The sequence below is a fragment of the Schistocerca cancellata genome, chromosome 5 (assembly GCF_023864275.1).
Source record: "Schistocerca cancellata isolate TAMUIC-IGC-003103 chromosome 5, iqSchCanc2.1, whole genome shotgun sequence".
NCBI classification, from domain to species: Eukaryota; Metazoa; Arthropoda; class Insecta; order Orthoptera; family Acrididae; genus Schistocerca; species Schistocerca cancellata.
In genome coordinates this window covers 781,954,616-781,981,583 of record NC_064630.1, presented here as the reverse complement: position 1 = coordinate 781,981,583, position 26,968 = coordinate 781,954,616, and positions in this window count along the sequence as shown.

The window sequence follows — 26,968 nt, the reverse complement described above, 5'->3', positions numbered from 1 at the left end:
GTCGGAAATCGAATTTATTAAGGGGTCAATTTTTGAATTTAACACTTTTCTGCTAAATGGTTCTACTAATTCCATTAAAGCATAAATAAGCTTAGCCTGGTCTACGGTCTCTGTTCAAATGCTTAATTAGTTTTCTGCACTTATCCGTACCATAATCGGTAAAATACGGAAAACTTACAAGATGACTGTTGTCCGTCTGTCTGCCGGACCAACTGTTAAAAACCATTTTTCTCAGGAACGGGTAGACGAATCAAATTGATTTTTATATCACATACCAAGGTCTAATTTACCCTGATGAGGTAATAAATGCTACCTTCCACATTTATTCAGTCAAAAGATTCTGCCATTTGATAGATATTTTGACACTCGCTGACTCACACTTCAAAACCAATAGAGTACTTTCGGTTGGCCTAGAATCACGAAATTTGGAAAGAAGCGAGGCTTCAAAGTACAACCAAAAGAGAAAAGTCCGAAAACTAAAAACCTGTAATTTCATCACACTAAAATATTTTTTTTGGTCGTTTGTTATTTAACTCAAATGGTTCAAATGGCTCTGACCACTATGGGACTTAACAGCTGTGGTCATCAGTCCCCTAGAACTTAGAACTACTTAAACCTAACTAACCTAAGGACATCACACACATCCATGCCCGAGGCAGGATTCGAACCTGCGACCGTAGCAGTCGCGCGGTTCCGGATTGCGCCCCTAGAACCGCGAGACCACCGCGGCCGGCTGTTATTTAACTGTCTGCCTGTCCATCCGTCTGTTAAGGTTCCTTTTCTCTCAGGGACGGGTTGACACCTCACTCTGAAACTGAAAGTCCATTAGCGGTGGAACAAACTGTAGCATCTAAGTTAATGCAAGCAAAAGACACAGCCATTTGTGTTACATACTCCGAAGCGCGAAAGGAAATCGTATAGCCATGAATATTCAGATACAGAGATATGTCAACAAACAGAATACGGCGTTGCGGTCGGCAACAAGTGTCTGGCGCAGTTGTTAGATCGGTTATTGCTGCTACAGTAGTAGGTTATCAAGATTTAAGTGAGTTTGAACCCGGCTATGTGACACAGCACCTACGAGGCAGCGATGAATTCGGGATTTCGCCGTACGACCATTTCACGAGTCTACAGTGAATGTCACGAATCCGGTAAAATATCAAATCTCTGACATTGCTGCGGCCGGAAAAATATCCTGCAAGAACGGGACCATCGACGACTGAAGAGAATTGTTCGTGACAGAAGTGCAAACCTTCCGCAAATTGCTACAGATTTCAAAGCTAGGCTATCAGCAAGTGTCATTGTGTGAACCATTTAACGAAAAATCATCGATATGGGCTTTCGGAGCCGTAGAGACCACTCGTGTACCTTTGATGACGGCACGACACTCGCCTGGGCCCGACAACACCAACATTGGACTGTTGAAGACTGGAAACGTGTTGCTCGGTCGGACGAGTCTCGTTTCAGATTTTATCGAGCGGATAGACGTATACGGGTATGGAGACCACCTCATGAATCCATGGACCCTCCAAGTCAGCAGGGGACTGACTGTTCAAGCCGTTTGAGGCTCTGTAGTGGTATAGGGCGTGTGCAGTTGGACTGAAATGGGACCCATCACACAACTCTGACAAGTGACACGTACGTAAGCATCCTGTATGATCACCTGCATCCATTCATGTCCATTGTGCATTCCCACGGAGGTGGGCAATTCCAGAAGGTCAATGCGACACTCCACATGTCCAGAATTGCTAAAGAGGGGCTCCAGGAATACTCTTCTTGGTTTAAACACTTCTGCTGGCACCAGACTCCCCAGACATGAACATTATAGAGCATATCTGTGATGCCTCACAACGTGCTGTTCAGAAGAGATCTCGACACCCTCTTACGCTTGGGGATTTATGGACAGCCCTGCAGGATCCATGGTGTCAGTTCCCTCCAGAACTACTTCAGACGTTAGTCAAGTCCATGCCACGTCGCGTTGCGGCACTTCTGTGTGCTCGCGGGGCCATACACGATATTAAGAGGGTGTACCAGTTTCTATGGCTTTTCGGTGTATTTTCATACTCGAAAACTGACTCATCAAAATTTACAGGGGGCTTTCCGTTGGTACAGAATCATGAAATTTGGCAGAAAGTAAGGTTTCGCAGTATAGCCAAAGGATGAAATTCGATATCTGTAATTTTGTAATGATTTTTCTTATTTGACTCTCTGTCTGTTCGACCGGTTGTTAAGATCCCTTTTTCTCAGGAACTGGTAGACGTATCAGGGTTAAAGTTAAGGCACATACTAAAGCCTACAGTCCCTTGGTGGTGTAAAAAAGGAAAGATTCTGTGGTGTGCGTGCTGTAAGACCTTCGGTACACACACCATCAGATTATTTGACTTGTCGCTCTAAGGAAGTGGGAGAGTGTCAGCACTATGTCTCGTGGTCTTATTGTGGCGTGTTTATCTTCTGCCGTTAGGTCAGACGATAGAAATGCCACTAGCATGCTTAGAGTAGCAGATTGATGGTGACCAACTTTAAACAGAACTTGATTAATTTTCACACACATTTATTAAAATAATAAAAAACATAGATAATACGTAACTTGATTCTGGATGCTGTTTAAAATTGACAATCTGAAGTTCCTTTGGTCTTGGTACGTTAATCTTATTCTCATATATCTCTGATACTTGACAAACTGTCTTTACATTTCTCTTCATGGCTATGTACAGGAATATAATAATCTTATTAGGCACAGACTGAAATTTGACTACAGGCAAATGCAGACTAATGCAGACTGATGCAGACTGACTAATCGGAGGTCTGTACACTCGTTATAATACCTCGAGCGTTCAGGTATCACTGCGCGAATGTGATCTGCGAGGAGAAAAGGTTCTACGTTAGCAGCAATCTCATTGGCTGCGTTACATATTAATACGCGGATCGGCGGAAGCATAATTTGGTCCGTCTCTATGACAGCGCCACCTCGTAGTGCGGAGACGGACGAGCGCTGCGCCTTCGCTGTTGTGCTTAGCGGGGCGCGCTCTAGTGGGAAAGTTGTGTACGCGCTGACTACGCGGAACTATGTACACAACAGATTTTAAATCAGTGCAGTCAAAAAATATGACCATTTGTCAGATATTTTGATACACGGAAACTTCCTCATCGAAACCTAATAAGGTACTTCCCGTTGGCCTAGAATCATGAAATTTGGCAAAAAGCAACGTTTCACAATACAAGTAAAGGAAAAAAATCTGAAAACTGTTATTATCCCTTTAGTGTCAGCTTTCAAATAACTTAACTTGGAATTAATTTCACATTTGTAATATATGTTATTCGCTCTGGTTTCTCATTAGCAACTGGTTGGGCCAACCCTTAAATTCTTCTACAGACTGCCACTTCCGTCTATATTCCAACATTGTTCACTGACTTTGTTCTCAGCACAAACCACACGAACTTACAGCATTCGAAAGCATGGCAAATAAGAATCTTACTGAATGGTTCAAATGGCTCTGAGCACGATGGGACTTAACATCTGTCCCCTAGACTCAGAACTACTTAAACCTAACTAACCTAAGAACATCACACACATCCATGCCTGAGGTAGGATTCGAACCTGCCACCGTAGCAGCAGCGTGGTTCCAGACTGAAGTGCCTAAAGCAGCTCGGCCACAACGGCCGACATCTTACTGAATCAGTGAGGAAAGAGTATTAATACAGTACGCTACGCCATTAGCGCAAGATCTGTGCCCTGTGCAAAGCAAGGGACCTTCCCTGGGGTTTTGACATCGACACGTGTGATTATCGCAAATAGGCTCGGCTGTGACTAATCTGTAACTACGGTGAAATAACAGGCGAGTGTGTGATGTCCAATAAACGTTTTCCTTATTTTTAAACAATCCAATAAACTGCAATTCAGTATTATTTATTATACACTAAAGAAGCTCGAGACGTATATGCCACATCCCTGCAGGCGTTTATTACATTTCCGTTGGTACGTTTTAATGCCCAGTGTAGTAAGATTTTGTTACGGAAGGCTAGGGAGTAGGTAGGAACACAAGGCAGACTCACTGAACGACACATCAGAGGGGAAGAAAGAGCCGTATCGTACTGGAGCAGAGAGAGCCTTTCAAGATTCACCTACCACTCCGGGCGCCAAGATGCGGATCTTTTATTATTGATATTTAATGTCTAAAAATTGATACACAGCTCTCACCGGGTTGATGACATTTCTTGCACTGAGAACTTGTAATAATAATTTCAATATCACTCAATTCATCAGGAAATGTTAATTACAAATTATAGTTAGTTTCAGTGCTTATTGATTGACTAGTCACAAGTACATCCTGAGACAGTAGGCGCCAAACTGCTAACATAGCTCACTACTAGTCTACGATCGGTTTCCGACTAGGTAATACATGAATCCGTGTATAAAATCTGATCTCATAAAAAGACGAAACATTTTGCTGAAAAGTTTGCCTCGGATGACGTATTTTGTATTAATCCAAAGTAGTCGACCATCAGTTTTCGAGGTGGCAACACACGAACTAGTGTGTGAACTGCAGCTCCGGGTAGATACGGAATTACTTGTTAAAGTTGCCTCGGAGAACATATTTGTGCGATCTCATGGTGTGGCTAAAATCCTATTAAGTATTTTTTGTGACTTTTGCGGTGCTCGGGAACTAATGATTAATGACTGAGAATCTTGTTATGAATATTAACGATACACTTGCTCTAGACATCGTTTTACTAATTTTGCGATTGGTGAAATATAGTAAAACGAAGTTACACGCTTCAACAAAAGTTTGGACTATCACAGAATTTACTACAATGACTTCTTATAGTACACAGAAATGGTTCAAATGGCTCTGAGCACTATGGGACTTAACATCTCAGGTCATCAGTCCCCTAGAACTTAGAACTACTTAAACGTAACTAACCTAAGGACATCACACACATCCATGCCCGAGGCAGGATTCGAACCTGCGACCGTAGCGGTCGCCCGGTTCCAGACTGCAGCGCCTAGAACCGCTCGGCCACAACGGACGGCTATAGTACACACATTGAGACTTGTATAATACCTCATAAACAAAATGAACTTACTACCTTTTGAAAACAAGAAAGACTTTGGTTAGTTACAAAAAATCATTGAAAAACAAATGAGGCTAACTCGTAAGTTTACATCTTGAAAATTAAAAGCAGTTAACATCTTTACCTCATAATCACGATTTTCAGTCTTTAGTAGAGACTATGTCCTTCCCACACAAGGACGAGTTCTTCCACTCCGCGAAACACGATCTCGATGAGGCCATCAAGTTTATCTTGGGGTATGGCAGCTTCAGTGAGGTCCTCAAGTTTATCAGGTGGATTCGGGCGCTGTGCGTTGGCCACCTTCAACAGGTCCCATACGTGTTCAATTGCATTCATGTCTGAGAATTGTGCGAACCCACCGGTAACAAGTCTAGAAGTCGGCCTCTGAATTGCTTCGATGTCTTCCTTCAATCAGACCTGATACAGATCCCAAACACTGGAGCAATACTCAACAACAGGTCGCACCAGCGTCCCATATGAAGTCTCATTTACAGGCAAACCACTATTTCCTAAAATTACTTTGATAGTATTCCACAAGATTTCGGGATTGCAGCTGGATCTCATCGACTTCTTTCCGCGATATTTCGGCTGACAACCTTACAGCCATCTTCAGGCGAGTGTTTGACACTGGAGATTGCTAGTTTTTTTTCTTTATTGTGATTTCATTCCCCTGCCCCATATGGGCAGGGCAGGGCAGGGCTGTCAGCAGCACAATCCGCCGCTCTTCAGCCGACTGCCACGACAACTAAAACAAGAATAAAATAATACATACATAAGGAGATAAAAAAGGGGAACATAAAACAGAGTAAGGGGAGAAAATGGAGGTAAAAATACACTGACATGTAGACGTTCATTGGGGACAGTTAAAAAAGTCACCAGAAAGTTAAAAAAAAACACAGTTGGCGATTCTTAAAACACAAAGAAGACACTGGATGCGCATGCACAGGTTAAAAGTTGGCCACAGTATTAAAAACACTCCGAAACAACACACTTTAAACCCACTTGGAGCACACACGACGAAGAATAAAACTATCAGGTGGGACCTCCCGAGGGAAAGGTCAGAGAGGATGGAAAAGGAGGGGAGAGCATGGGGCAGCTGGGGAAGCGGCGGGATGAAGAGAGGAGGGGCAACCGTGGGTTCACGAAGACGCAGGAGACACATGGGGCGGGAGAGGAAATGGGAACACAGGGCAGGAGGGAGCTCAGAGACACTGAAAGAAGGCACAAGAGATGGAGGAGGAGTAGGAGGGGAAATCCGCTAAGAAGGAGGGAGGGGGAGGAGAGGGAGCCCTGAGGAGGAGGCAGGAAGAGGGGGTTAGAGTTGGTAGGAAGGGTAGATGTCAGGGCGAAGCTCATCATCCGGGAGGGGTAGACAGTGGAAGTTGTGTTGGGAAAGGAGGTGGAGGGTGTGGAGATGGAGAGAGGGAGGGACACAATGGTAAAGGCGTGGCAACTGGTTGGGAGTGGAGAGGAAGGGTGACACCAGGGGGTGAGGGGGATCAAGGGGGCGGACAATATATAGTGTGCGGATGTGTTCAAGGAAAAGGAGAAGGTGGGGGAAGGGGATGAGGTCATAGAGGATGCGCGTGGGGGACGGAAGGCGGATGCGGAAGGCGAGGCGGAGCGCATGGAGTTCGAGGATTTGGAGGGCTTTATAGAACCGGGGAGGGGCGGAAATCCAAGCGATACTGGCATAACAAAGGATGGGGCGGATCATGGATTTGTAGGTGTGAAGGATGGTGGAAGGATGCAGACCCCACGTTCGGCCAGACAGGAGTTTCAGAAGGCGGAGGCGGTTGTGAGCTTTGTTTTGGATGGTAAGGAGATGGGGAGTCCAGGTGAGGTGGCGGTCGAGTGTGAGGCCAAGGTATTTGAGGGTAGGAGTGAGGTGGATAGGACGGCCATAAATGGTGAGGTAGAAATCATGGAGGTGGAAAGAGCGGGTGGTGCGGCCTATGATGATCGCCTGGGTCTTGGAGGGATTAACACGGAGGAACCACTGGTTGCACCAAGCGGTGAATTGGTCAAGGTGGGTTTGGAGGGTACGTTGGGACCATTGTAGGGTAGGATAAAGGGCTAGGAAGGCGGTGTCTTCAGCAAACTGGAGAAGATGAACAGGAGGGGGAGGTTTGGGCATATCAGCAGTGTACAGGAGATAGAGGAGAGGGGAAAGGACAGAACCTTGGGGCACGTCGGCAGAGGGGTAGAAAGTACGGGAGTTGGAATTGTAGATAGTCACATAGGAGGGACGATGGGAGAGGAAGGAAGCAACGAGATGGACGAAGTTGATGGGGAGAGCATAGGTCTGGAGTTTGAAAAGGAGCCCGGGATGCCAGACACGGTCATAGGCGTTCTGGAGATCAAGGGAAACAAAGATAGCAGAGCGATGGGAGTTAAGTTGGAGAGAAAGAAGATGGGTAAGGATAAGGAGCTGGTCGTCAGCACAGAAGGAAGGCCAGAAGACACATTGTGTAAGAGAAAGGAGGCAGTGCTGGTTAAGGTGGCGATGGATACGGCGAGAGAGGATGGCCTCAAAGACCTTACTGAACACGGAGGTGAGGCAGATGGGACGATAGGAAGAGGTAGCAGAGGGGGGTTTGTTAGGCTTAGGGAACAGCAGGACACGGGAAGTCTTCCACAGGTCAGGGTAAAATCCAGTGGAGAGGAGGACATTGTACAGGGTAGCAAGGACAGACAGGAAGGATGGAGGGGATTCCTTGAGGTGACGGTAGGTGACGCCATCAGGACCAGAGGCGGTGTTGCGTTTGGAGCAGAGGACGAGTGTGATGTCTTGCATGGTGATAGGAGTGTCAGTGCGGTCAAGGACGGTGGGGAAGAGGGAGTAATCAAAATGGGGATCGTCAGGAATGGAGAAGACCTCGGATTGGTGGGAAGCAAAATGGTTAGCCTTACTGAGGTTGTCAGGAAAGGGTCGATCGTCATGGAGGATGGGGTAATGCGGGGTGGGATGGCTACCAGTAAGGCGGTGGAAGGCTGACCAGTACTTGGAGGAGTTGACAGGGAAGGTGGAGTTGAGGCGTGTGCATGTCTGACGCCAGTCCCGGCGTTTCTTTGCTGTAAGGAGGTTCCGGATATGTCGCTGTAATTGCTGGTGGTGGTCCAGAGTATCCTGGTCACGAGTGCGGAGGAAGGAGCAGTAGAGCCTGCGGGATTCACGCAGAAGAAGGACGACCTGTGGAGGAAGCGTAGGGCGGTGAGGGTGGATGAGTTTTGTAGGGACATGAGCCTCCACAGCGTCAGTGATGGTCTTCTGAAGGAAGGAAGAGGCATGGGTGATGTCATCAGGGTGGCGGAAAGTGACGGGGTGGCTTTCGACCTGTAAGGCAATGGATTCCCGGTAGGCATCCCAATTGGCACGGTGGTAGTCATGGGCAGACTTTGGAGGGGCAGCTGGGTGGGTGGCTGCAGTGGCGGGATGGGTAGAGGAGATGGTGAGAAGGACAGGAAGATGGCCACTACCGACGGGATTGAGGACATCAACGGCAATGTGACCAAGGTGGTTGGGGGAAGCGAGGATAACATTGGGGGTGGAGTTACTTTCAGGATGGGTGTGCTGTGGTAGAGGAACAAGGTCACCACGGAGGGTGGCAAGGAACTGATGCCACCACCGAAGGGTGGCAGGGTCACGGCTGTGGATGTTGAGGTCAGCGGCGATCACATAGGTGGAGAAGGTACGGTCTACATGGGAAGTGAAGTCAAAGGGGAGAGGAGCTGTGGGGCGAATATAGATAGTGGCACAGGTGACGGTGAGGGAGGGAAAAAATAGGCTGAGGAGAAGGTGTTGGGTTGGGTCATTGAGGAGGGGTTGTGGCCAGACAGGGAGATGCCTGAGGTGGCCTATAGCGACCCCACCTCGAGCTAGGGGAAGGGGATTGTCAGTGCGGTGAAGGAGATAAGGGGAGATGCGGACCACATGGTGAGGTTGGAGGAAGGTTTCATTAAGGATGAAGGAGTCAACCTGGTGCTGGGAGAGGGTATGCATGAAGAGGTATTTGTTTGCAGGGAGGGAGCGAATGTTGAGGTAGAGGAGACGATACTGTTGACGAGCCATGAGGTTGGGTGTGGGAAGGGTGCGGGAAGGGGAGAGAGGGGCTTAAACGAGGGTGTCTAGGCGGGTGAAGGTAAAGTGGGCCTGGTTGTGGGAGTATGTGGCGTAGGTGTTTAAGTGGAAAACAGAGCGGGCAGCGAGGGAAATCTGCTGGAGTGTGTGGGGGCGCTGGAAGGGATGGATGTTCTGCAGGAGGACGGTGAGGAAACACATGATGTCTTCTGCTGTAGGGGGAGGGTGGAGGGAATTGTTAGGGTGGATGGGTGGGTCAATGGGGCGAATGGGGACAGTGAGTTCAGGGTAGGTGGGAGGGGGCTTGGCTTTGCATTTGGAGGAATAGGTGGGGTGAGGTTCATTGCAGGTGTTGCAGGATGGGGGGAGGCGAGGTTGGGACACTGTTTGAGGAAGTGGGAGGCTTTACAATGGGGGCAGGTGGGTGGGTTCTTGCAGTTTTGGGTAAGGTGGTCATTGTACAGAAGACAACACTGGCAGCGGTAGGACTGAGGAGGGGAACGGGACGGGTCAACAGAGTGGCGGCGGTGGAAAATCAGGGCTCCCTGCGTGAGGAGGTGGTCAATGGAGGAGGCGGACTCTGTAAATATATGCATGAGGAAAGTAGGGCCAGAGGAGTTGTAAATACGGCGGGCAGAGCGGACTTCCAGGGAGAGGTGGGCATTCAGTTCCGCCAACACCTCAGCCTCCGTGACCACAGGGCTGAGTTTTGTGATGACGGCAGTGAGGGTCGGCGGACGACGAGGCGGTTGGGGTTGACGAGGAGAGGAGGATGTAAGGAATGGGGTGAGGGATGCGTGGGGCCCAAAGGTGATGCGGGGAAGGCGCCAGAGGAGATCAGTATGGAAGGACGGAGAGGGAGACTTGATGAGAACAGAGTCTCTGCGAGGGATAAGTTGGGTGATAGGTGCACTGGGGATGTACTTCCGGATTTCAAGGATGAGGGTGCGGGCATCCAGGAATTTCGGATCAAGGTTGGTTAGGACAAAGGTATACAGGGAGGGGGCTGGATAGGAGGGAGGTGGGGTGGTATCCATAGCAGGGTCAGTGGGAGGTGGGGCGGGCAGTGGCTTTTTGGTTGAAGGAGTAGAGGAGAGGTCGCCACTGTGCCGTTTGGAAGATTTTTTGGCGGGTGTTGCCTGAGAGGAGGGATGAGGGAATGGATGGATGGGGAGGTGGTGGGAGGCAGGGCCCTCCTGTGAGGCAGTAGCACCGGATGAGAGGGTAGGGCGCTCTGTGGCGGCGACTGTGGCACGGCGGGCGGAGACTTTGGCAGGGGAAGCAGTGGTAGTCGCAGGGGGGAGAGGGGGAAAGTCGTCTCGGCGGGCGACAGGAGCGGGAGGTGGGTTGGGAGCAGGGACAGAGGCAGGAGCGGAAGCAGCAGCAGGGGCAGTAGCAGGGGTAGGAGCAGGAGTGGCGTACAGGTGGGGATACAGCGATGGAGAGGAGATAGAAGAGGAGGAGACGGTGAGTTGGGGAGGTGCATGAGACGGGTGAATCCCAGAGGAAGCACTCCATGACGTTACAGTGGGGGCAGGTGAAGGAGAGGTGTAAATGATGGTGGTAGTTGGGGCGTCCATGATTGCAGGCGGCAGTGAACACCGTGAGACGGCGGTGAGATTGCTAGTGCAAGTCGCTCTATTTATACGTAAAAGTGCCGCAGGCGCGCACGCGCAAGTTACCGTAGCAAGCGCGCCACCTGTCGATTCCAAGGCCCTCTAAACTCCTACTGCATCTATGGAGCGCAAACGAATGCGTGAAAAAAGTAATACATGCACGCAGACGTGTCCAAAACAATAACATGCAAAATTTCAATATTAAAATTAAAATTACTTGTCGCTCGACATGTCAGAAGCCATAAAAAGTTTTCTTTTGGTTGAAATTAAAGAAATCAACGGGTCCCAGGCCTTATTCAATAAAAAGCCGCCATCACGATTAATGAGATTTTCCGCTAAACGTATTTCCACGGATTCCTTCACAACTGAATCCCAGAAGGACCTCGATGGGGCCAAGATTTTCGTGGCCGAATAATCCATAGTATGTCCTGTGAAAATCCAATGTTCGGCTATGGCCGACTTACTGGGCTGTAAAAGGCGAGTGTGGCGCTCATGTTCAACGCAGCGGTCGTGTACTGTGCGTGTGGTTTGACCAATGTAGGCTTTCCCACACTCGCAAGGTATTTTATAAAACTTTGATAGTGTTTCACTTGGCATCTCTCTGCGTGGATGGTGACTAAAGTGGCAGACTACATTTTGAACATATGCTTTTGTAGCCCTCATGTGACTGTTTACACTTAGCATCCCTGTTGGGGGGAAAAAATACCTTTAAACAACGGTTAACATTAATGGGAGACATTAAACTTTCATTACAGAGTTGCAAACTAAAAAAAACTAAATTCTAAATTTACACAGTCAAAAATACAACAAAACGCTAAAGGCAAAATTATGCAGCATTTAATATTTTCAAAATGCTAGATTTAGATACAAGGAAGCTAAACTGATAACGGTATTCAGTAGACGGTCGACTCCCGTGCGTACTAGCCCTGTTTGCCACGTGCTTCTACCGGCGAGTTTAGGAACTCAGCGCTTCTTCCGCAGACTATGAGGTTATATTCTTTTCAATGGATTACATTTACAGCCTCTGGCTCGTTTGCTTTTTAATGCACGCAGTTTATTGCCTAAAATTTTTTAAATCCTTCCCTCTGTTGTTCTCCGTTTCTTCCATCACATACACTGCTGGAAATTGAAATAAGAACACCGTGAATTCATTGTCCCAGGAAGGGGAAACTTTATTGACACATTCCTGGGGTCAGATACATCACATGATCACACTGACAGAACCACAGGCACATAGACACAGGCAACAGAGCATGCACAATGTCGGCACTAGTACAGTGTATATCCACCTTTCGCAGCAATGCAGGCTGCTATTCTCCCATGGAGACGATCGTAGAGATGCTGGATGTAGTCCTGTGGAACGGCTTGCCATGCCATTTCCAGCTGGCGCCTCAGTTGGACCAGCGTTCGTGCTGGACGTGCAGACCGCGTGAGACGACGCTTCATCCAGTCCCAAACATGCTCAATGGGGGACAGATCCGGAGATCTTGCTGGCCAAGGTAGTTGACTTACACCTTCTAGAGCACGTTGGGTGGCACGGGATACATGCGGACGTGCATTGTCCCGTTGGAACAGCAAGTTCCCTTGCCGGTCTAGAAATGGTAGAACGATGGGTTCGATGACGGTTTGGATGTACCGTGCACTATTCAGTGTCCCCTCGACGATCACCAGTGGTGTACGGCCAGTGTAGGAGATCGCTCCCCACACCATGATGCCGGGTGTTGGCCCTATGTGCCTCGGTCGTATGCAGTCCTGATTGTGGCGCTCACCTGCACGGCACCAAACACGCATACGACCATCATTGGCACCAAGGCAGAAGCGATTCTCATCGCTGAAGACGACACGTCTCCATTCGTCCCTCCACTCACGCCTGTCGCGACACCACTGGAGGCGGGCTGCACGATGTTGGGGCGTGAGCGGAAGACGGCCTAACGGTGTGCGGGACCGTAGCCCAGCTTCATGGAGACGGTTGCTAATGGTCCTCGCCGATACCCCAGGAGCAACAGTGTCCCTAATTTGCTGGGAAGTGGCGGTGCGGTCCCCTACGGCACTGCGTAGGATCCTACGGTCTTGGCGTGCATCCGTGCGTCGCTGCGGTCCGGTCCCAGGTCGACGGGCACGTGCACCTTCCGCCGACCACTGGCGACAACATCGATGTACTGTGGAGACCTCACGCCCCACGTGTTGAGCAATTCGGCGGTACGTCCACCCGGCCTCCCGCATGCCCATTATACGCCCTCGCTCAAAGTCCGTCAACTGCACATACGGTTCACGTCCACGCTGTCGCGGCTTGCTACCAGTGTTAAAGACTGCGATGGAGCTCCGTATGCCACGGCAAACTGGCTGACACTGACGGCGGCGGTGCACAAATGCTGCGCAGCTAGCGCCATTCGACGGCCAACACCGCGGTTCCTGGTGTGTCCGCTGTGCCGTGCGTGTGATCATTGCTTGTACAGCCCTCTCGCAGTGTCCGGAGCAAGTATGGTTGGTCTGACACACCGGTGTCAATGTGTTCTTTTTTCCATTTCCAAGAGTGTATTATACTGTATAGCCTATCGTGAAGTGGCTGTGCTGATCTTTCAGTCTTGATCATCACAATCTTTTTGTACCTTTGGCTTGTACACTGAGGTAACAAAACTCATGGGATAGCCATATACACATACACGTATCGCGGTAGTATCACTTTTTAATTTTTTATTTATTTATTTATTTTTTGGGGTCACCAGTCTCTGGTTTGATGCGGCCCACCACGAATTCCTCTCCTGTGCCATCCTCTTCATCTCAGAGTAGCACTTGCAACCTACGTCCTCGATTATTTGCTGGATGTATTCTAATCTCTGTCTTCCTCTACAGTTTTTGCTCTCTACAGCTTCCTCTAGTAGCATGGGAGTCATTCCCTCATGTCTTAACAGATTTCCTATATTGAAATGCCGTGAGGCTACGGCCTCCCGTCGGGTAGACTGTTCGCCTGGTGCGAGTCTTTCGAGCTGACGCCACTTCGGCGACTTGCGCGTCGATGGAGATGAAATGGTGATGATAAGAACAACACAACACACAGTCACTAAGATGAGAAAATATCCGACCCAGCCGGGAATCGAACATGGGCCGTTAGTTATGGCATTCCGTCACGGTGACCACTCAGCGGACACAGATTTCCTATCATCCTGTCCTTCTCCTTGTCAGTGTTTTCCACGTATTGCTTTCCTCTCCGATTCTGCGCAGAGCCTTACTAGTCCACCTAATTTTCAACATCTCAAGTGCTTCGATTCTCTCCTGTTCTAGTTTTCCCACAGTCCATGTGTCACCCCCATACAATGCTGTACTCCAAACGTACAGTCTCAGAAATTTCTTCCTCAAATTATGGAAATTTGTGGTATGTTCCTATGGCGCCTAACTGCTGAGGTAATCGGTCCCTAAGCTTACACTCTACTTGGGATAACTTACGCTAAGGACAACACAGACACCCATGCCCAAGGGAGGACTCGAACCTCCGAGATGGGAAGCAGCGCGATCCTTGGCAAGGTGCCTCAAACCACGCGGCTACCCTTATGGCTCGTAATGGATACTAGTAGACTTTTCTTGGTCAGGAATGCCCTTTTTGCCATTGCTAGTCTCCTACTGATGTCATCTTTGCTCCGTCCACCATTGGTTATGTGGTGTCACCGCCAGACACCACACTTGCTAGGTGGTAGCTTTTAAATCGGCCGCGGTCCGGTAGTATACGTCGGACCCGCGTGTCGCCACTGTCAGTAATTGCAGACCGAGCGCCGCCAGACGGCAGGTCTAGAGAGACGTACTAGCACTCGCCCCAGTTGTACAGCCGACGTTGCTAGCCATGGTTCACTGAGAATTACGCTCTCATTTGCCGAGATGATAGTTAGCATAGCCTTCACCTACATTTGCTACGACCTAGCAAGGCGCCATTACCAGTATAGATATTGAGATTCTACACTCCTGGAAATGGAAAAAAGAACACATTGACACCGGTGTGTCAGACCCACCATACTTGCTCCGGACACTGCGAGAGGGCTGTACAAGCAATGATCACACGCACGGCACAGCGGACACACCAGGAACCGCGGTGTTGGCCGTCGAATGGCGCTAGCTGCGCAGCATTTGTGCACCGCCGCCGTCAGTGTCAGCCAGTTTGCCGTGGCATACGGAGCTCCATCGCAGTCTTTAACACTGGTAGCATGCCGCGACAGCGTGGACGTGAACCGTATGTGCAGTTGACGGACTTTGAGCGAGGGCGTATAGTGGGCATGCGGGAGGCCGGGTGGACGTACCGCCGAATTGCTTAACACGTGGGGCGTGAGGTCTCCACAGTACATCGATGTTGTCGCCAGTGGTCGGCGGAAGGTGCACGTGCCCGTCGACCTGGGACCGGACCGCAGCGACGCACGGATGCACGCCAAGACCGTAGGATCCTACGCAGTGCCGTAGGGGACCGCACCGCCACTTCCCAGCAAATTAGGGACACTGTTGCTCCTGGGGTATCGGCGAGGACCATTCGCAACCGTCTGCATGAAGCTGGGCTACGGTCCCGCACACCGTTAGGCCATCTTCCGCTCACGCCCCAACATCGTGCAGCCCGCCTCCAGTGGTGTCGCGACAGGCGTGAATGGAGGGACGAATGGAGACGTTTCGTCTTCAGCGATGAGAGTCGCTTCTGCCTTGGTGCCAATGATGGTCGTATGCGTGTTTGGCGCCGTGCAGGTGAGCGCCACAATCAGGCCTGCATACGACCGAGGCACACAGGGCCAACACCCGGCATCATGGTGTGGGGAGCGATCTCCTACACTGGCCGTACACCACTGGTGATCGTCGAGGGGACACTGAATAGTGCACGGTACATCCAAACCGTCATCGGACCCATAGTTCTACCATTCCTAGACCGGCAAGGGAACTTGCTGTTCCAACAGGACAATGCACGTCCGCATGTATCCCGTGCCACCCAACGTGCTCTAGAAGGTGTAAGTTAACTACCCTGGCCAGCAAGATCTCCGGATCTGTCCCCCATTGAGCATGTTTGGGACTGGATGAAGCGTCGTCTCACGCGGTCTGCACGTCCAGCACGAACGCTGGTCCAACTGAGGCGCCAGGTGAAAATGGCATGGCAAGCCGTTCCACAGGACTACATCCAGCATCTCTACGATCGTCTCCATGGGAGAATAGCAGCCTGCATTGCTGCGAAAGGTGGATATACACTGTACTAGTGCCGACATTGTGCATGCTCTGTTGTCTGTGTCTATGTGCCTGTGGTTCTGTCAGTGTGATCATGTGATGTATCTGACCCCAGGAATGTGTCAATAAAGTTTCCCCTTCCTGGGACAATGAATTCACGGTGTTCTTATTTCAATTTCCAGGAGTGTATATCTAAGAGCATGTCTGTGCACTCCGAAATAACCACAGGTTCGATTTTATGGCTGCCTGCTGGTACTTAGGTAATGTGTCCAGAGGTAAACAAGCAAAATTTATTGTGTGCTACGGCACTGTCGTATAGTAATTATTGAGTTTGTGTTTATGGAAGATACACTCATGCTCGTACATTAAAGATAATGCTCATACATTGTGAAATAACGCTCTGGTGGGCGGTCTGTGGGTTTAAATCACCTCGGGTATGACCACACGGTGCATTTGACCTGCGGTCGACGCACGGTGGCGCTGGCAGCAGTCCACATACGCAGAGGTGTGTTGGTGCATGTCAGAGTACGGTGCAGCGAGTAAGTGTGCAGACGTTTTCAGACGTGCTAATGGTGACTGGGTGTTGAAAATGCTCATAGAGCACATATTGGCGACGTTATGAGGGGCAGAATACTAGGGCGACTGAAGGCTGGTCAAACACAGGGTAGTAGCACGGGCCGTCCCTGTGCCACAAAGTGTGATTTCAAGACTGTGTGTCTCTAGACACACAGTCTACAGACGACTGAACGCACATGGTTTATTCGCCCAGAGACCTGCAAGGTGCATTCCACTGACTTCTGGTCACAGGAGAGCCCGTAAAGCCTGGTGTCGCAGGTTATGTTCACAGACGAGTCCAGGTATAGTCTGAACCGTGATTCTCGCCAGGTTTTCAACTGGCTTGAACCAGGAATCAGATACCCTTATGTCATTGAAAGGGACCTGTAGGCAGGTCGTGGTTTGATGGAGTGGGGTGGGATTATGATTGGTGCACGTACATCCCTGCATGTGTTTGACAGAGGAACTGTAACAGAACAGGTGTATCGGGACGTCATTTTGGTCATTTTGCACCAGTATGTCCGCCTTTTCAGGGGTGCAGTGAGTCCCACCTTGCTCCTGATGGATGATAGCGCACAGCCCCACCGAACCGCCATCGTGGAGGAGTACCTTGAAACAGAAGGTCAGGTGAATGGAGTGGCCTGCCTGTTATACATACCTAAACCGCATCGAACACGTCTGGGATGCTCTCGGTCGAAGTATCGCTGCACGTCTTCAAACTAGGACACTTAAGGAGCTCCGACAGGCACTGGTACAACAATGGGAGGCTATACCCTAGCAGCTGCTCGATCACATGATCCAGAGTATGCCAACCCGTTGTGCGGTCTGTGTACGTGTGCATGGTGATCATATCCCATATTGATGTCGGGGTACACGCGCAGGAAACAGTGGCGTTTTGTAGCACATGTGTTCTGCGACGGTTTTCTCAACGTATCATCAATTCCGTGGACTTACAGATCTGTGTCATGTGTGTTCCCAATGTGCCTATTCTATTTGCGCCAGTTTTGTGTAGTGTCACGTTGTGTGGTACCACATTCTGCAATTAACCTCAATTTATGAGTATGAGTGTACGTAACATAGTTTATTGACTCTGGGGTTATGTTATGAATTAAGTTACGAGGACGCGATTTGCACTATGACCAGCGTCCTATATTTATGACTATATTATGACTCCCAGCTCTGGAAGTAACAAGCGTTTCTGTACATATTGTTAATGACAAAGTAATGTAGATATTTAAAGTTGTTAATTTTGAAAGTGAATGGCTTGTGGGTCCCTTGTGGCCGTATTCCTGTTTTGAAATTTTTCTAATGTTTTAAGGATTGTGTTACTCTGGATTCTGCTTAGTTGCTGTGTGGTTTTATGCCGGCCGCCGTGGCCGAGCGTTTCTAGGTGCTTCAGTCTGGAACCGCGCGACCGCTACGGTCGCAGGTTCGAATCCTGTCTCGGGCATGGATGTTGTGATGTGCTTACGTTAGTTAGGTTTTAGTAGTTCTAAGTTCTAGGGGACTGATGACTTCAAAAGTTAAGTCCCATAGTGATCAGAGCCATTTTTGTGTGGTTTTATGTTGTTGTTTCAGTGGTATAATCAGCGGTGCTCCGCGTTGTCCGTTTTTGCTGGTCGTTTAACTGGGCGACAACGCGTTGGCGGTGGTCAGGTTGAATTATAACCGATAGCGCGGTCGTTGTGCTTATCATTACATTCCAGTTCTTCGGTGAATTTACGTTGAGTATTTTATTATTTGTTCCTGGTGAAGCCGAGGCGTCCGTCTTTCCTTCCCCACCGTTCCTTTCGGCTTTCATTCATGCTAGATCTGAGTTGAAGTTTCCGCACATCTCGGGTGTGCCATTACTTGTCACTAAAATTTTGTAATGCTTGAAAGATGCGTTTCATTGTACTGGGTTATTTATATCTTATTCAAAAAGAGAAATTGCGAATTGTTTCTTGTGTTATATCTTAAAAGGTGTCCTGTTTCTGTTGGAGTTTTCCTCAGCAAACCATTTATAGTTATAATGGTTCTCAAGATTTATGTATAGAGGATTTTAAAACTATTTATTCTTTGGGGTGGGCTCTGGCGCTCGTAGACATTTTGTCTGTTTAGTAATGTTTCAAAAACTGGGGCAATTACGTGCATTATTCTGGGGTAACAGCAGTTCAATTGTTAAATAAAATCTGTTGGAAATTACAAGCCAGAGTTTGTGTTTGATTGGTAATTATTGGCTTTTATTGAGTTGAAGTATACTTGAGCATGTGTCCCGCGTTTCACACAGCACTGTTCGTGATCCCCGGTTCTAGATAAGAGGTAAAAATTTCTAGGCGCACTATATTCTTTATTCACTTGGGGAGGACTGGTAAGGAACAGATAACCGGCCTGTAAGACTCATCCCAGATGTGTAGGTCATTTATTTGGTCATTTGTGGGAGGACTCTGGATCAATATTTTAGTATTACCCTGAGGACATTAAACCGTTCTACGTCAGTAACGCTTACATCGTGGCTGTGCCTAATTGTGGGGCGCAGTTGCTCCAGATTCGTGTGTAACTGTTCAGAACGTCGTTTAATGAGTTCGGCTAGCGACAGGACGTTCGCCTCTTCATGCAATTTAGTAATACGTGTGTATTATGAGGCACGAAGTATCAACCTCGAGACTCTATTCTGTGTGACTTGTAGACCGTGCAGTTGGATCTTGCTGGCTAGGCTTCACGACGTCCTGCCATAGAGGATTTTTGCCAGGATAATAGGTTTGTAGAGCCTGACCTCAGTCGAAATAGACATTTCCCTGCTAAGAAACAACAGCACCATCCCCGTGGCTACGCCATAAGCCTTCTGCCAGAGATCCTCAACATGTCGATGAAAGAACAACTGAGCGTCGAAAGTATTCCTCAGATACTCTCTGCTTAGCTCCAGGGTATCCTCCTCCAGTAGATGGTGAATGACTCTCGTAATAGCGGCCGTTTTTTGCTAAAGTATGTTGTTTCGGTCTTGGTTGGGTCGATTTTGACCTTCCTTCTCCTACACAGAGCTGGGGCGTTCGTCCCGGCTTAAGTATACCGCTGCGGAGAAATATCGGCCGGCTCTGCTGACGTAAGATAGCCTGTGATAGCAGCGTTGCTTGTAAACAATGGTAGCGGTCTCTGGTGGTACTTATTACAATGAGCGCAATATGAAAACAGAGGATGTACAGGCGAGACACATATACGTTTTGTTTCCGTAGGAGGGGACCCTACGAGACTAAGGAGTGGCAACCCGCAAAGCATGAACGTCGTGCCAGAACAGGAGCGGCAGGGGAGCTGACCTGCATATTCTTCATTCAACACAATTAAAAACCGATTTCACTGATGCTTTTTATGCGCATTTTTGACCTCAAGACAATTAAACACAGATTTGATTGTATGTTTCTATGCGGTTTCTGGCTTCAATACAGTCAAAAACCACATTTTTTCCCATCCGACCACGCTGTAGTGGATGGGCTTACCTACCTAACTGCGCCAAAAGAGTTGAATGCTAAACTTCAGGCGTCATGCACACTGCACTGTACGATTGGTGTAATGTGCAGCTCACTCCATAGCCATTGTATTGTGATTCATCTGTGATTTGTAGCGGAACCTATTTACATTATGACGCTTTATGCGGGAAAATTTCTTTAATTTCTTGTTTTGTTTTCTTAACGTTTCCCCCTTCTTCGATAGTACTATGCTTAAATTTGGTGTCATTCTGAGCAGCGGTTCCTTTTTTATAGTGTTTTGAAACTGGAATTCTGATTGCAATCACTCTGTGTACTGCTGTCATAATGACGCATTTTATTTCGCTGTTTCTTCTTTTGTACCATTGCATTGTTCTAAAAAGATAAAAAAATGTTTTTTCTCTTTCATCACGATTTATAACTCATTCGTGTCCAAAATGGTAGCCATAGGTAAGACAGTTTACATTATACTGAGGTGAGAGAAGCCAAAGGATATATTCTAATATCATATCAGACCTCCTTTACCCAGTGTAGCGCTGACAACTTGACGTGGACTCAACAAGTCACTGGACACAAGAAGTCATTGGTAGTCGCCTGCTGAAATATGGGGACATGCTGCATTTATAGCTGTCCATAATTGCGAAAGTGTTGCCGGTGCAAGATTTTCTGCACCAACTGACATCTCAATTACGTCCCATGAATATTCTATGGGATTCATGACGGCCGATCTGAGTGGCCGAATCATTCGCTCAAATTTTCAAGAATGCACTTCAAACCAATCGCTATCAACTGTGACCCGGTGGCAAGACGCATCGTCCCTGCATGAAGATCTCGAATGGCTGCAGATGGTCTTCAAGTAGCCCGACATAAATATTCCCGGTCAATAATCGGTTCAGCTGGAGCAGAGGACACAGTCCATTACATGCAAACATCGTCCACACCGTTATAGAGCCACCAGAAGCTCGCAAAGTGCATTGTTGACAATCTGGGTACATGGCTTCGTGGTGACGGCACCACACTCGATCCCTATCATTAGCTCTTACCAACTGAAATCGCGACTCATGTCGCCAGGTCACCGTTTTCCAGTCGTCTAGGATCCAACCGATATTGACACGAGCCCAGATGAGAACCTCTGGGCGATGTAGTGCCGTTAGAAAAGACAGTCACATCAGTCGTCTGTTGCCATAGCCCAGGGGCGGGCAGGAATCCTGCACGTGTGCGGTGCACTTGCACGCGTGCAGTTAACAGGTGTTCTGCGTGCACACAGGGGCAAGCTGGCCACCCGCTTATCTCCCCTCCCCACCATACCTTCTGTCCACTCCTTGTTTTTCTAGCCTGCTTGATTGAATGATGGAATAAGGTTAGCAGGAGTGCTTGAAATAAATCATGGTTTGAAAGAGTACCTATTAACTACGATACGTTTTATTTAATTATCGCAGGTGGAGTTTACAATACGTTTAATATCTGGAACAAAATTTCTACATACAGACAAACGCAAACAGTTACGTAAATTTTCATCACTTACGTTTGCTCTTAAACCGAGACTTATTAATTCAGCGAATGGTTTTCCAGCTCTCACTATATTAAGCGTAATTTTATAGCTTGCACGTACCGCTGGGCTATTATTGTTGTCGTCCTGAAAAATTGAAAACAGTGCTCCATAACATTTTAAATCAGTTAGATGAGAGACATGACGAAATAAAATCGCAGATCTCTCGTGACAACGGCAACTAGGACAGATACATCTAATATCGTCAGGTCGCCCTTCTTAAGCTCGGTCAATTTCCCCATCCGCTCAGAATCCGACAATTAATTGTACTCGTCCTTGTGAAATTTATTATAATGGCCTTCAATACTAAACTTCCGCTGATCAGCGAGAGTACTGCCACATATTAAATATTTCGAATTTTCACGTTATTGCACAAAGAAAAAATCATTCTCCCATTACTTTTTAAAAGAAAGCAAATCTCCACGTCTCCGTTTCCTTGATTCACTCTGCATTTTCCGGTTCTTGAAATACAACGTTCACTACGTAGTGGTCGCTTCGCATCAACGTCCGCGGCTTAGCCTTGTACTACACCGCCGCAACGTGCCGGCTGTCGCCACGATTGCACGGGAGCAGCACACGTGCAGCGCTGTGCGCTCACGAGCCGCGTGCAACGTTTGCCCGCCCCTGCCATAGCGTATTAACGCCAGATATAGCCGCACTGTCGTAATGGATACGTTCGTCGTACGTCCAACATCGATTTCTGTGGTTATTTCACGCGCGTTGCTTGTCCGTTAGCACTGGAAACAATACGCAAACGCCGCTGCTCTCGGTCGTTAAGTGAAGGCTGGCCGCCACTGTGTTGTCCGTGGGCAGAGGTAATGCCAGAAATTTTGCGGTATTCTCGGCACACTCTTGACGCTCTGGATCTCGGAATATTGAATTCCCTAACAATTTCCGAAAAGGAATGTCCAATGCGTCTAGCTGCAACTACCATTCTGGGTTCAAAATCTGTTGATTCCCGACGTGCGGCCATAACCACATCGTAAACCTTTTCGCATGACTCACTTGAGTACAAATGACTGCGCCGCCATTGCACTGCCGCATTGTACCTTGGGTACACGATACCACGGCCATTTGTATGTGTACATATCGCTATCCCATGAAATTGTCAAGTCAGTGTATATTATTCTTCTTACTTTACTTTTACGTTCGTGGAATGAATACACTGATTCGCCACCACAAATCTAGACGTACAATACTGAAGCAATGTTAGGCATTCGTACATACAGGTTTTTAAGCTCTCAATGACGTGAACGAGGCAGATGACAGGAAGGATGCTTACTTTCAACGCTCCGTCGACGTCGAGGTCATTATAGACGGAGCACGAGCTCGGAATGGGAACAACAGGGAAGGGATTTGGCTGTGCCCTTTCAAGGGAACCATCCCGGAAGTCGACTTAAGAGATTTTGGAAAATCGCAACAAACTAACATCAGACTTGCCCGATTTGAAGCGGGAGATGATAGATGATCGACATTTCACAGTTTTGGTGACACCTGATTGTTTTTCGCGCACTAGTGAGGAATTTTGTACAAATGACCGCTTCTCCATGTATGAAGTGAGAGCCAGGTCGTCAAGTTCAAGCTCGGTAGACAAAACAACAATATGGGAATTGTGAGTCCACCTTGATGCAAAACACTTTGTTACTTGTTTGCTTATTTATTTTCCATGGTAGTTTTGGCGACAAATATCACCATCATCAACAGGTTCTTTAAATCTAAGTATGCAGAAGAAAGCATAGTTATACAAACACTGTAACAAATTCTTATACTTTTACTGTTCGTTTTTTGTAATATTGTTTTCTGTGGATACTTTTGTACCACTTTATGTACTGTACGTTACGGCATGCTATTAAGAATTGTTGTCGCTGGTTGCGACCTATTTTCTGTGCTTTTTATTTTGCCGTTTTTCTCAGCGTACATCATGTCATCTGCAACTGTGTGAGCAGCTGTTAGTACACAAATACTAAAAGGTGAACTTACGTATAACAGCGTTATACACTTGGGGTTGCCGTAGTATTGTGGACCCAGTTTTGGTGTGTACGCCGGCCGGAGTGGCCGAGCGGTTCTAGGCGCTACAGTCTGGAACCGCGCGACCGCTACGGTCGCAGGTTCGAATCCTGCCTCGGGCATGGATATATGTGATGTTCTTAGGTTAGTTAGGTTTAAGTAGTTGTAAGTTCTAGGGGACTGATGACCTCAGAAGTTAAGTCCCATAGTGCTCAGAGCGATTTGAACCATTTGTTACTTAGTTTGTCGTGTATTGACGTTCGTTGGACGGTATGTAGCTAATTGTATACACAGAAAAACAAAACTTTCGCACTTTGTTTATAATCCAAAACATTACGACTTCTTGCTGTTTACGTGTGTGACGAAAGATGTATCGCATGTTGCGAGAAGGCTATGAAAACTGTAGCGGGAGTTCTGGCGACTTCTGTTCCATATTTATGTCTCTGTGTGTGATGGGAAAGTGGTTCTTTTGTCTGTGTGTGTGTGCTTTCTGCTTCTGCGCAGAGCACATGGGGGCTCTAAAGAGTGACAGCACACATTCAACTTCCGGAGAACATCTAATGAACAAAAACCATAACCCCACTAATATCGAAAGCGATTTACACATTCAGAAACACAGCCAAAATCTATACCGACAACCAACAATAAAAGAAAATTACTGCATACAAAATGCTACAGCGTAAAATGGTAATAAACGAAAACACAACACTTTGCAACAACACACACTTTACCTACCTGAGAGAACTGACCAGGGACACTAATTAGAAAGCACACACCCGCAAAAGAACCACTTCCCCATCATACATAGAGACATAAATAAGGAAGAGCAAGAAGGCATAATATTTTGGATCATAAATAAAGTGCGAAAGTTTTGTTTTTTCTGTGTATCGAATAAGTTACATACCGTCCAACGAACGTGAGAACACGACAAACTGAGTAACAGCCAAGTACACACCAAAACTGTATGCACAACACTACCGCTAGCCCAAATGCATAACGCAAAAAACGAACAGTAAAGACGTAATAATTTGTTACAGTGTTTGTATAACAATGCTTTATTCTGCATGTTTTAGATTTAAAGAACCCACTGATGATGGCGATATTTGTCGCCAAAACTACCTTGGGGAATAACAAGTAATAAAGTGTTTTGCATCAAGGCGAATTCACAGCTCCCATATCGTTGTTTTTCTGTGCAAACACTGACCAAATGGAAGAGTTCCAAGATAAAGTTACCGCTCGGTAGAGAAGACAAAGTTATCGTCAGTCTCGTGCCACTTGCTATGTCGTCCTTACTCTGGGACTTAACAGAGAAAATGTATTCTGTCGTTCCTGTGGGTGGAACGCGCGATCGACACAAATTGGGTTGCAGACTATGGACAGGTCAGTGCCGCAGGTTCCCTGGAGCCAGCAGGTGACGAAGGGCCGGCGGTTTTCGGGCTGGCACGAGGTCCCAGTTGCAGGCGGATAGTGGTGGGGAGAAGTCGTGTTGTGCGGCCACCTCCATGACGTATGAGCCTCTGGTCACGGCGGCAGGTGCCCGTGCGGTACAGAGGTCACTGTTGCCGCAACAGCCCACGTACCAATACGAGGGTCAAATCTCCGTGGATAGCAGAATGCTGACTCAAATTGTTCCTCTGATTTATCCCGCTACCATCGGATTTTTGGCATTTTTGCGATACCGTACCTCAGTCGGTAAAAATGAAACCTTTATACGTTCACTTTGTTTTCTGTTTATCTGTCAGTCTGCCTGCCTGTCTGTCCGACTACGGAAAATTAAATTTCGCTGAAACGGATAGACGTATCACTTTGAAATTTGTATCACATACTAAGGGCTAAGGTCCCTTTGTGGGGCAAACAACTGAAGCTTTCAAGTCAATGAAAACGAAGAAAATGGCGATTTATTTCATATATTTGGACACATTGTAACTCACTGATCAAAACAAATAGGGTACTTCTCGTTGACCTAGAATCATGTAATTTGGCAAGAAGAATGCTTTCACTGTACAAGTTAAGGAAAAAACTCCAAAATTGTTAAACTGTAAATATACAACACCAAAAGAATTTTTAATTTCTATCTCACTGTCTGTGTTTAGACCCCTTTTTCTCAGGAACAGACTGTCACATCAAGTGAACATCTGTGTCGCATTTTAAGGTCTATACTGCTTTTGTGGTGTAATAAATTCAAGCTTCTAAGATACGGACATTTATGTCACGCATTTTGATAGTCACAAACTCACTTATCAAGACCTGTAGGGTACTTACAGTCAACCTGGCACAATTACATATTGAAACATTGAAGATTTCACAGCAAAATTAAAGGAACAAATCTGAAAATTTGTTAATTTCTTATTATATCACACGAAAAAAATATTGTCACTCCTCATCCGACTGCCTGTTTCTCCGACTGTCTGTTAACACACCTTTTTCTCAGGAAAACGTTGACATACCAAGTTGAAATATATGTCGCAAACTAAGGTCTAACGTCCCTTGACTAGGTGATAAATGCAAGCTTCTTAATCAAAACAGTCGAAAGATAGAGTTGTGATATTCGAAACTTACTCAACAAAATCTGTAGTGTACTTCCTGTTGACCTAGAATAATGCACAACGAAATAAAATCTGAAAAGTATAAATTCATAATTATATCGTACCAAAAAATATATTTGCTGTTAATTGTCAGATTATCTATCCCCTTTTAGTCAGACTTAAATATGTGACATTAATTTCGATTTGATACGTCTAACTAATGTGACGTCTAATTAATGTGACATTAATTTCGATTTGATACGTCTAACTAGACGTATCAAATCGAAATTAATGTCACATATTTAGGTCTATGTTATTCGCGGAGTCAAAATGTTAAGCTTCCAAGACAATATAGTCAAAAGATACGGCTATTAATATGACATATCTTGATACTCGGAAACCCAATCAAATTCATTGGGTACTGACATTGAGCTAGAATCATGAAACATAGCAATAACCAATTTTTCGCAGTATAAGTAAAGGAAAAAATCAGAAATATGTGAATTCATTATTATATCAAACAAAAAGAATATTCATTTTGTCACTTGTTATTCCAATACAAACATAAAATTAAAACATACTCGAAAGTCTTGGAATTCCTGACACCGATACATTGCCCATAACATTGCTGATAACAGGCAAAAATCGCGAAGATTCCACATTCCAAGATGAATAAGCTGTCTGTAAATGTAACTGGCTTAGCGCAGCTGTTTCGCTGACAGAAAATTTTTGTTTTTGTTTTCTCGAATTTTCATGTTGTCCGCAAATTGCCACTTTCTAAGCTTTTCACGCTAATTAAGGCAATATAAACATGGCCTTTTCCCAATGTACTTCTGACCAAAAAGCGATTCTGGTAGCTGGAGACAAGAGCTTTTAATAGGTTTTTTTGTATATAAATAACTCATCTGCTAACAGTC